Genomic DNA, 13,271 nt, shown 5'->3' with positions numbered 1-13,271 from the left:
ACAGCCAACACCCTTCACCTTACCGTGCCAAAAAACTTCCAAAAAGCCCACAGGGAAGACAAGACAAATAGAAGGAAAAAAAAAAAAGGAAGAAGTTATAAGAGGTAACTTAGAGCTGGCACTAGGTCAAATAAAAACTGACCACAGAGAAAATGAGGCTAGAAACTAAAGGTGTTTTGTAGCAGCCTGAGAACTGAGGTTTTGGAACAGCCTTCCAGTAACAGCTGCAGGAGTGTTATTTTGTGAACTGTCTGAAAACAGCATCAAGGAAAAGAAAAATGAGGCGAGCGGTAGGAGCAAAAGTTAAGCCCTTCGGATGTGTAAACATGACACCCAAGTCAGACACAAGAGTCACGGCAATGATGTTCTGGAAAAGCAATGCCGTGCAGGGGGACCCCTTCAAATTAATAAAGAATTAAGATATGTGCCAAGCAGTCATTGCATTTTACACACACATGAAAAACTTTGGATCAAATTTAACTACAATTAAGCCCTATCAGGGCAAAAATACATCATTAATTTCTTTCCAATCTTGGCATTGCAATGGTCTCATTTGATTAACAACCCCACAAGGTAACAGGGCATTAAAAAGATGAGTGATTGTTTATAGGTATCTGTCTGGAACATAAAGAGAACCAAAACTTGCTCAATTTGATGCTAAAGTCCAGACTATTCAAATTATTTGGAACTACCCCCAGGCACTCCCCTCTGTCATAATTCATCATTAACACATTAACTTGTGGAATTCAAAAACTTGGGAGGAGGAAGAGAGAATAAAGACAGCATCCATCCCAGTTTAGGCAGAAAGCTACTGGTGAAACAACACCCTGAGTAGGAAAGATACATGACATTTCTGCTGTACACAGGAAAAAAAAAAGACTTCCTATTTATTTAGAGATAACCTGTAAGATTGCACCAAAGAAAACACTTATTTTGTTAGGAAGAAATTGGTTGCACAAGAAAAACAAAAAAGAAAGCCTAGCTAGAACCTGAATACCAGATAATTACTGTGCCTAACAAAAGCAGCAATGTATTCCTAATGAGCAAGCTGTGGATAAATCAGGTCCTTTTTTTGCTTTGCCTTCCTCTCCCAAGGATCCCTCTTTCACACAAGTGGATTTGCCATGCCACAGAACTGGCATGCTGCCCCTGCAATCCCCTGCAGACCCCGAGCATGCAGGAATACCCTTTATTTTTACCCAATAAATAAATTCATTGCAAAGCTTTACCCTGAGCAGCATACAACAGGAATTGTACCGCGTTTAGATCTTAGCTCTGGAATCCTTGCTCTGTCAGGGAAAAAGGTTCAAAGTCTGAAAAGCAGACAAAAGTTCTGTTTCTTCTCACTCCAGATCATGGCTCCCCACTAAAGCCTAAGAGCCCTTCATACACTGCCCTTTGAGATGGGATTACAGGGAGACAAGTGGGGGGAAAAATGAGTTTCCTCTGGTCAAAGTGACTTCTCATTTGATGGGTAAAATCCTTAACAATAGTGCATTTCTCCTAAAATAGGTATTAGAGAGCCTTGAAAAGCAAAGGCGTAATGCATCCATGAGCTTTTGAATTAATCTCACCAACAATAATCCATGTATCGTGGTATTGTTAAAGCACCCCTCTCAGACTTGGACAGAGTGCCAGTTCATTCCTGTCAGTAACCTGGGGAAGCATCCCACGATTCCTTCATTGCCCCCCAAATTCCTTCAGATGCATCCAGAATTCCTGAGATTCACATGATATTTTTCATCAGTATAACTCTTTTCCTCCCAAAGTTTTCAGAAACCTTTCAGGGTTTTCAGAAGTGCCTATTACAGTATCTTAATAACTGTCCATGAATATCCGGACAAAACTGAATCTTAATACACTCCTTAGGTTCTTGAGAGATTAACAAGTTACTGGTACAAAAAGTAATCAGGGCCACCTCTTTCAATTACTTGGGAAGAACTAGTCACATCCTCCAGTGATACTAGTTAGTACTTTAATCGACTAGCCCAACACTGTCCAAAGCTTTTACACAAATGAAAATAAAATCAGACCCTGGCACAGTTAGGTTATGGATATCTAATTAAAAAAAAAAGTACAGTTTGTTTGTATATTAATCAGGTTACTACTTTTGGAGGAAAATAATTTACAAGCATTTCTTCCTTAAACGGTAGCTGGCCATTTGCCTACGTACCTTAACTAGACAGTGACTGGAAATCATTGGTCTAGAGATATAGTCAACTTTATCTTGAATACAAAGAGGCATTCTGAACAACAAGCTCAAAACAATTATTTAAAAATAAAAAGGACTGTCTTTGATCTTTGGTCTTTATTTCTTTTACTTGGTGACTAAGGCTTTTCTTTTCATATTCCAGACAACAATACAGAGATCAGCAGGAAATTCTTAAGTATTAACAATTAACCCTGTCCTCTTTGTCAGAACTTATGTACTCCTCTTGAACAGCCACACCTTCAGAGGGAGTGATTTTAGGATGAGTAAGGCAGACTTGCCTAATTTTCCTGGGTGGGTGACCCAGACCGCGTAGTTCTTGGGTATCACAGAACCACTGAACACCTGAGGCTGGAAGAGCTCTCTGGAGGTCACATAGTCTAAGCCTGCTGCTCACAGCAGGGCCAACAAAAGCAGGTGCTCAGGGCCTTGGCTGTAGGCCTCTGAGTATCTTCAAGGAGAGGGGCCCCTCTGTGCAGCCTGTTCCAGTGTTTGATCACCTTGACAGTGGAAAATAAAAGGTCTCGTGTCAGTCTATCCCATTTACCCATCACAGGCAGGGTGAGGAGCACAGGGCACCCAGACACAGAAAGAGGCCGACCATGGGCTGGATTCACAGTTTCCACAGCTTACATACCATCTGCGGCCAACAACTCGGCCATGCTTGACTTGGTTGTACATTTTTGATGCTCACCCATACCCAAGCCTTCCTTTCTGGCACACACACTCCCCTCCCGTCCCACCACATCACAAAGATGCCAAGTCTCTGACATCCCGCACAAACACTGTCTTCCAAATCCAAGGCCTTAACAGAAGGCAGCGACTGCACATTGTTTTACCACAGCCCGATCACGCGGAGGACTACCAGCAGACACACTTCTCTTGACGGAGCAGCAAGGACAGCAGCAGCACGGGCCCTGCCAGGCAGCCAGGGACACGAGTCCTCCTGGTGACACAAAGATCTGAGGTGTACATTGGCACGACCTCGTGAAACGTGATAAAAGCAGTACCAGATAGAGAATGGACTGCTACCGTGGACAGTAACAGCACCCATTAACTCAGCTATGCTAAGACATCAAAGAAGAGATCGGGGATTTAAGTTGGCTTTAGGCAAACACCATAAAGCAATACAAATACAACAACACTGTAATAGTTTTCTTTCGTTTTTAGTAACCAGTGTAAACGAACCTACACTATCCATCACTTCAGAAATAATTCCTGCCCTGCTCCCTTCTGACAAAGGAACAGATGTGGTCTTCACTATTCTACTATTTAAAGTGTATTTAACGTGCTTGAAAAGTTTCATTTACTTGTTTTTGAAAATACAGGAGGCTCCATTTTATCCATAGGCAAGCTTGACAAATTATGCTTTTTTAGGCCCAACCTTTTTGTCTAAGGTTCTGAGGGCTCCAACAAGTGAGCCAAAAGAAAAGGGAGATTTTTCTCATCTTCTACCTCCTCTTGAGGAATCAGACAAGGTTACACAGTTTGCTGTTTGATAATTTTCATCCTCTAAATTGTGCACTAAAAGGTTACTGTTTCCTTTCACCAGTTACTCACAAGCCCTTAATGCAAGCTATGTATACATATACTTACGCAAAGGCTGACGTCTTAAGAGTTTATGCAATCACGGAAATTAAACAACGTTACAGACAACTTATTTACTGAAGTCTTGAGCTGGGGACCTCTGAACAAATTTACTTTGTTAAATTACAGAACTGATTCTCAAATAGCAGGTGATGAATACAAGTACGACAACATTGCCGCACTGACTTATTAGGCCACCTAGGGTATCTGAGAATATTATAAAAGAATGTAAAGACAAGGAAAAACACTACATATACTTTAAAAAGAAGACACTAACAAGTTGACAATGATGTTTTAAAGCAGTGACCCATCTTCCCCAAGAACTAACGCAAGATTCAAACTTGCGGGAGCTCAATGCTAAATAACTTCAAACCTTATTACAAAAGGGTTGACTTCAGTGCAAAACCCCAAGCTATGAGGCATGAAGTAAATTAAGTTGGTTTAACAGCATTCTAAAATACAGTTGTACAAAAGCAAAAGCTTTCAAATGAACACCAGTGTTTTGGTTAAGATTTTTTTTTATTGGAAAGCATGTTTCAGGAGGTAAGTCACATAAAACACTGGTGAAAGTTTTTGAACTGATCATATTAGCAGAAATGTCAACATATTAAATAGATGCTCTCCGATTTTAATACCTATTATTGTGAGAATTGCCCTCATCACCCCAAGTTGATCCATAAAGAGGACACGTCCATGTTAACCTCTTCACTGAAATGCTTACAGCTGAATAGTCTAATTCTAGTTGTTTTCCAGAGAGATTGCTTCTGTCCAGTAAATATTCATAGAAGTAATCAAAATACCAGAAGGGTTTGAGTAACATGTTGCTCTTAACCATTAAAACTCCAGGCAGTTCACAACCAACAGAAAGTCCTGTCCAAGTCCTCAGTAGCAAGCCTTACCTTCCAGGGCATTTTTATTTTTTTTTTTTTTTGCAGTAACGAGATTAAGGGCAAATGGGACAAAAGATAGCCAAACCTTACATTCACATACTGTTACACATATATTTGCTGACCAAAAGATAATATTTTTTACTAATTATTTGATGACTAAGATAATTCAACAACTAAACTCTAAGAAGTTGTTAACTTTTTCAAGATTTTTCTTGGATTTTGTTTACGGTTAGCCTCACTGGTCTCAGGGCACAGTTCCACATTACAATTACTCCTTATCAAGTGACTGGCTTCATTATTAGTTGGTTGTCTCATTTGTGCTGGCAAAACTAGTGGGACTAACTATATAAACGTCTTAATCTACATCACCTAAATTATCAAGCTTATAGTTGGGCCATACCTATAGTTGCATCAGCAAACCTGCAACAGAGGCTGAGAAGAGTCAAAACCTAGCCATTTTAATACGGAATGACACCCACACAGATCACAGTTAATAATTTTAGATGAAATCAATAGGACGTGGAAGTCTTGGAGCCCAACACTCCTGAATTATTAGTTTTACTTTACCAAATTGATGTGGGGGACCTCTGAGGAAAACAGAACACAGTCATTCCAGAAAAGATGTAGGCAAGTCATTCAGGACACCATCAACTACTAAAATACCTGTATTCAGTATTATTCCGATGCATACCTTCAATAAACTATAATAAAGGACAGATAAGTACCATACATCCACAGATAATCAGTGAGAATTTTTTTGTAAAGGAAAATTGAGCTTTACAAACCTGAGTTCTCTAAAGAAAGTAAACATATGAAAGGAGATCCTAGTGATACAGTTTATGGTTTCCAAAAAGTTTTTGAAGAGTTCCTCTTACAAATCTTTTAGAAAAGCCACTTAAATATTGCAAAACTAAGCACGTGGCTAGAAGACGGAGGGAACGGCCAGTTCTCACAGGGGGGAAAAAAAAAATAAAATCTAACGATCTGTAGGAATCAGTGTTTGAACTGTGATACTAAAGTTCTACTAATAAGCAACTTGAGTAATGGAACAAGCAGTAAAATAAAGCTTGTGAATGACACTAAGCTCTTCTGGGTAGCAAGGATGAGGGCATCCTGAAGAGCTGTGCATATCAAGCGGACAACGGAATGACTCGAGAAATTCAGGACATGAAAAAGAGCATTGGGGACTATCCTAGTTTCACAAGTATATGAAAGCTGACCGTTACCTCTCAGGAATGACATCTTGTTATTGTGAGAAGCAGTTCTATGACAATGTCAGCTGAACGAACACTTATTATTGATAAAAAGCAAAGCAAATGTTGAGTTATGAGTAAACAAGGGAAATATTGTTATTTCACCACATAAGCTTAGGGTATACACAACCTTAAGTATGATACACAGTCCTGGCCCCCGCCTACCAGAGAGGGACAACTAGAAAACATTCAATTAAGGTCAACAAGTGCCATCAAAACTATGATAAGATTTACATCCAAAATACAAGCCACAAATCTTTACCCCGGAAGACAGAGAGAAGTGCAAAGAGAAGTAATAGAAGGCTGTAAAAAACAGAAGTGACAGGACAGATATGACAATATTTACTGCCTCCTCCAGCACAACAACTGAGGAGGAAAAAAAAACTGAAAGATATAAAACAAAGGTGATTATTTGCATTGCAGTCAGCAGAATTGGTGAACTCCTTGCCATAGGATGCTATGTTAAATAAGTCACTGAACTGAAAACCATTGACAACTGGAAAAATATGCAAAAGAAGCACTATTTATACTTGTCTTGTTATTAAGGCATATAAGCGTTTGCTGTATCGTGTAAGGACAACATCAGACCTGACCCAGTATGTCTGCTCTTTTGTTTCTATAGATGTTGATGATATTTGGACCTTTTGGCAAGTCTTTGCAGAAGTCACAATGCTCCTGCAGAGGACAACAAAATATATTTTTATTTTCATTAATGAGAGAAACAATAAAAAAGATGCTTAAAAATATCACCCTTCAGCCATTTTTTTTTTTTTTTTTAATAACACTGATACGGTAATAGCTTTTTGAAAAAGACTTTTAAAGCTGAGATAATATAGCTCACAAAAAATAATTAGAGGTCCTCAGCCGTAACTGATGCATCATTTTCAGTACTACAAAAAGCATGATGGAAGCAACACGAACAAGACTGCAACAGACATCCTTAGAATTGTTTTTCCCTTTACAATTTGTACAGTAGTTTAGGGGAAAAACTGTATTCATAAAAATAACTGGAATTCATAATTTGGCATGAATATACTTATCCCTGTAAAAAATAAAAAATAAAGAAACTTGTGATTAGTTAACAGGAGAAATACAGCAGATGATAGAAAACGGGAGAAGTTAGGTAAGGAGCAACATTAACGATTCCTTAGCCCTTCGCTAATTCAACTCTGCAATTCACTAAGTCAACATGAATTTTGGGTTAGAGTTTTCAGGACCCTTTTACATTGTCTTTGTGTATATACATAAAATACTTTGTGAAGATAAACATAAACCTACAGGTCCCTACTTAAGCAACACTAATGTGAAACAATCCGCAGTTTCAAGTTCTTAACGGCAGCTGAACGACTTAAAGGCAGGACGACTCTGCCAAAAAAAAAAAAAAGACAACTTGGTTACTTTTCACTCCCTTTCAGCCTCTCCTTTGTTCTCTGCTTTGTTTGGTCTCTCAGACTCAAAACACAACCAAACTAAACTGAGGAGGGTCATCAGACAAGGAGCCTCTAAACCGGTGCATACTTGATCGGTCACACCATCAGCCAGCATCAGGGTCCTGGTACCCTTGGGATACATCCAAGTAACAGAACAGGGATGCATCCACATCTGTAACAACTTCTGTAAGGACACACAAAAACTAAACAAGTGAGAATAAAAACCCTGCGTATTCTTTAGGCACTATTCGCACTTCATTGTTGTGAGCAACTATGCTAGTTTCAAATAGTTCAACCAGCCAACCAACATAAAGGCACCTTTTGAGTCTAAAATGCGTCATCACCAACATATTTGTATTTACAATTCTTAGAAGTAATTTTCTGTACAAGGGAAATGTTAAGTAAAGGTGAAAATCTGAAGGCACCTCTTCAATCTTCTAAACTGTATGATCATTTAAAAACCAGTGCAGGCAGAAATCTTTCTGCTGTGGAAGGAAATGAAGTACCTGCTTCAGGCACCATCTAATCCTTATATGGTCCAGCCAGCACAGCCTCCCTCGTTTTCGGATGCAGGCACACGTGTGTGAGGTGGCTTCCAGCCAAGCTCCCTCAGCAGAAGGCAGAAACACGGGGGCAAAGACAGCAGGAACACAGGACGAGACAGTCCTGGTCTAGACTTGTTCGAATTGATGCAGAACTGCACCTTCTTCACTGGCATGACTTGAAAGAACCACCACCACCAGCCCTAAACTCTCACTTTGCAGTCTCTGATGACCCCATTCTGCGTCTTCTATCTCATTCCTCTCTCAAGTTCCTGTCCCTACTGTGAGGGCGGTTTAACTGCTCACAAAGCCCTAACTGAACCATCATACGTTACCCTTGGATCTATTGGGTTGAATGTCACTAACCTGAATTCTCCAACACATTGCCTGTCCATCCTTGTCTGCTCATGTAGACCCTATTGAGCTACATCACATCCCTGCAGAAAGTAGAACATGAACAGCAAGCTACATAACGCCACTTTTACCATGCTGTTTCCATAAGCTTCCATCACACAGGTTTAATTAAAAAAACAGAAACGGCTTTATTTTCACATACATGTAATGAGAGATAAAGTTCTTGTAATAGCTTGGTCTTTATCTTGCAACAAAAGGCTTTTCAGAATTAAGTGCTCTGAACAGTCTTGAAGCTACTCAACTAATCTCCAACACAGAGTTATTAATTTTATTTTACTGCTAGGATGTTACAATGTTCATAATAAAATTACAGTAAATCAAAAAGCTTCCATGAAAGGACTTTTTTTTTCCCCAAATAAAAGAGCAGTTTAGATAACTGTCCAAAAGCTTTGTTTTAAAATGTATTCTGTGAGATAATTGCCAGGCATTACCAATGACACCTCATGATGATTGCCCTTTCTTCCAATGTTTCTGAAAAAACACTACTGCTTCCAAACTGTGACAAAACATTAAATATCACCACCATACTCTCTTCTCCCTCATTATAGTCACCTAATAAGCTGTATTTTTCTGAACTTGAAATAGTTTAAGTTAACCACAGCACACTCAATACTGGAAAAAAAATCAATTTGTTTGTAATAATCATTCTTAAATGCGTATCTGAGTGTCACTGACTCCTTCCACTTCCTGACACAACACCCACAGGTTATGTTAACTTGAGATGATACACACACACACGAGCACAAAACACTCAAATTCACAGCTAACGAGTTTTCACACCCATGCCCGTCCATCACATAAGCATCAGGAGCAAGCAGGGCATCCTGCATCCTTATCCTCTACTTCACCAACATCCAGTACTTTTATCCTGCCTCGTACCAGCACACAATAAAATCCTGAGAAATCCTTCCGAGGTGAGGTTAAAGAGATTTCAGTGAGCTGTGAGCAAGGATGGCGGTCACAGTCAACCCGCTCCAACCAACTTTATTTTTATTTTAGCTTTCTGGGAGATTAGGAGCAGCACAGAGCGCTACCCTGGAACGGAAGCAGCACTATCAGGGAGGGCTGAGATCCCCTCCCACAGCTGCTGTTAGGTGCAAGTGCTCATTACTCTGTTACAAATAAAACAGAAGGAACGCTGCCTGCATTCCTTACGTGGGCTTGAGACAAATCCAAGTTGCAGACTCACTGTTTGCCCTTAAAGAGACAAAGAACTGTAGCCTCCCTCCGCTCCTCTACTTCCATCTTAAAGTAGGGGATTAATACACTCCTCTGACGAGAGCCTTTAGATCAACAGACTAAAAATAAAATAAAAACATATCAAAATCATACATGGAAATAACCAGCACAGTGGGAAGACATGCAGAGAAGTACGCTTCCTAACAGTAAACCTGCATGGGAGGACTTTCACTCAAGGTTTTGAACATGTGTACCAAGTACTACCTACATACATTATCTCTGTACTGTGTCCAGCCTCAATGCAAAAAGGCTGGACTAGAGGAGTGTTTCTCAGACTGCCTACACTACTTCCTAGAGGTATGGCATCTCCAAATATTAGCAGGGAATAGCCTCCTTTAACCGGGTTTCCTAAGTATTTATTTGTATTAGCTCTCTGGGAAAGCTCTAGCTACGTCTCAGGCACAGACATTTGAGAGGGGAGGATGCAGGGGGAAAAAGGGTGGTGAGCAGGAGCAGAAGGGTCTTGGGACAGGCAAAGGGGAAGAACCCAAAAAACCCTGCGCACATTATATGGATTTTTATCACAAGTAAACTGAACACCTTTTATCCATTTCACGTCAGTATTTTCGTTCCTAGATAATACAAACATAGCAGCCCATCCTTCCCCCCCACCTCCACTCTTACAGTAGGTTTTTCTGCTCTTTCACTTCAGTAAGGCTGACATCCCAAGCAGAATAGCTCCTACAGTCTCTTTCCTATCACCGAAGAAACTAAGAGAGAAAACTTACATTAACATTAAGCTCTGCATTCACACAGCTATTATTCTTTGTGGGCTTTGAACTGTTTTCAACATCTTGTTTTGTTCACGTTACCGTAAGAGGCTCGGGATATAGACCTTTATTCTTCCCAGCAGCTTTGTAACACTTTGTGAATAACCAGTGCTCTACCACAGGATAATTTATTTAAGGTATACCTAACTCAACTCAAAAATTGGCTGGAATGACGAGCCTTCCCAGAGAGGTGTAGTTAAGTAACTACAAAACACACCGCAATCGACCCCTACCTGTTTCAGCACAGTTTTATAATTGCGTGCCTCAATTCAGCAGCACAGGTATAAGTCAAGAAGCACACCAAGTTCAGCAAACACGTCGGCATTGTGCAACAACTGACGCGTCACCCAACTAAATTCGCTCACCTCTTGCTCTCCATTTCCTTTCTGGCTGCTGCTGCTTAATCCACACAAACTTACAATTAAACCGACTCAAAGCAATTCCAGCAACATGCAGATGCTCTGGATCGCACTTATCCATCCCTAACTGCTCAGAATAAACATCGTTTCTTCAACCCTCAAGATGAAACTTTTGAAAAACAACTTTAAAATGCTCATTTCAGAAAATATCTCCTCAGTTAAGAAGTGAATTTGGACCAGAATAACTTTTTAGCAACAGCAGATTTGGTTCCAAGTCAAGAACAGTCCTCGCAACAGTTTTACTCACAGTAATTATGCTAAAGCTATACCAATATTTACCCAAAACAGAGGTAATCCACAAAAAGCACGAGCTGGGTGTTTTTAAACATACACATATATGTGTTTTAAAGATACAAGTCAAAGCTAAACATCATGGCAGTGCCGCTGTCTCTTGAAGCCAGCACCATCCCCGAAATAATCAGTGGTGCCTGCCCAGGCTTTTAGCTGCACCATTCCCACCCCGTGCCAGCGCAGACATCCATGAATCAACCCTATCCAGAAACCAATACTCATAAAAAGTAATGCAAGGGGGGAAAAAGTCAAAATTTAGCTTCAGCTCAATGCATTTTCTTCCACCACAGCGGTCAGATGCTCTGCTTGGCACACCGGGAAAGGGGAAAATACAAGTTGTCTTCTGTCAGAGCACCGCTACCCTGAAGTTACCCTGCAGTTATGAAACTACAGCCCAAGCTGCAAAGCCAAACAATTAACCTTTTACAGCAGCCTTATTAGCTTCACAATGAACACCGGGAAAATAAAGTCATTGGGACAAATACGTTTTACAAAGTCAATTACCTGCTTGTTTGGTTTATCAAAGCTGAGGTAATGAAGTTATAGGATAGTGCATTCTGTGACAACCAAAGGACAGCAACAACCCTCCCGTTCTCCCCCTCAAAAAAAAAAAAAATATTGATCCCTACTGCAGGCTGCAGCAACACTTCAGACAGACTCTCTTGCAGTGCCTTGATAAAACAGACTCAGAAAACCATGAAATCAAAGCAGGTCAAGTTCTACTCAGTATTTGAGAGATGCAAGAAGTTAAGTCACGCTCTTCTTCAGCATTGAGGAGCACTGAAATGACATTTCAAAAGTTTACTCCAAAAAGAACAAAGATCAAAATCTTAATAGCTTGCCAAAACCACTATCCTACTGTAAATTTGTGATTAGGTAACATTTTGTGCTTTCTCTAAGCAATGAGGCAATATAGATATATACTCCTACCTTCCAGTCTTCACTAGGGCAAAAAAGCATTTGATTTCCCCTCCCCCCCCCCCCCCCCTTTCATTTACTCTGTCAGCATTTACTACAAAACTACAGCACAGAACAAACACTAAGATGCTGGGGAACAGCAGCAGTTCCCGGACTTCCGATGCTAACCATCATCTGAAGCCAGCTGGAAATCACTCATCAGTAATCCACGGCAGTGCGTCTGTAGGATGAAACAGCGGGCACTGAAGGCTTGACCTCCACACTACAAACGTTTTGCTCTTACTTCACACCAGCTCTGATTTGCTCCCACAAATCAAACACCCATCAGCGGCTGAAGCACATCTTCCAATGTAGCTTTTACCCCCGAAAGAAACCTACTCTGTGTTTAAGGTGCTGTGGTTTGCAAAAAGGTCTTGAAGTGAGGAGGTCAGCTGGGTGATTTCCTTCGAAGTTCACCCCGATCGGATCTCTTTGCTTCCAAATTACATGCGTTTTGGTTTTGTGTTCTTTAAACTAGCGTGTGATTCTGGAAACAAGAAGTCACGGCTAAACAACCAACATTTTGCACCATCATAAGGTTTTAATTTATTCCTGGTATCCCCTTCAAATGCTGCAACAGGTATGGCTGAACACATACGAAGCTGTGCGAAGGCTATTCAGGGGATTTTGCTGGAAACCTGTCACGCGAGCCGTACACACACAACGAGACCAACCCAATACAGCAGGAGAGGGCTCCAGGAGCTCCGAACAGGATCTTGCACAACACCAACTTTCTGTGTAGAAAGAGCCACACGGAATGAAACGCAACTACGACATCCGCCAGGAGAGCGTAGGCACACGATGAAGCCATACGCTAAAAATTGGACCATGCTCACATTTTAAAACCCATTAAGACAATTACGAGGCAGAAATCATTCTTTCATTTCCACTCATTACCACGGTTGGTGATTTTCACTTAGTTGACTCATTTCTGTACCAATGCTGCAATGAAATTTATCTTGTGTTTTCAAAGAGTGGTCTGCTACAGCTTCGTAAGAACCCAGGACTAATTGCAGAAGGATATGCGGTAGGCTCTCCACACACATGCAAGACAACGCTGGCCAGAGGGGAAGAAATGAGTAACGTTTAACAGCAGACCTAACTGGAAATCGGGTACAACCCATGAAGCCGTACTCCAAATTTACATTCCCATTTTCTGGCATTCTGTAAGGATAACCTTATATATGAAGTTCAAACATAATGCTAGTAAAGTGTTCCTGTGTCTGGCAACATTTCCATGGATCCTGGTTTTTCTGTCAGTCCCCCGAAG

This window comes from Anser brachyrhynchus (assembly GCF_964034855.1).
Source record: "Anser brachyrhynchus genome assembly, chromosome: 3".
Taxonomy (NCBI): Eukaryota; Metazoa; Chordata; class Aves; order Anseriformes; family Anatidae; genus Anser; species Anser brachyrhynchus.
Note: the sequence above shows the minus strand (reverse complement) of the source record.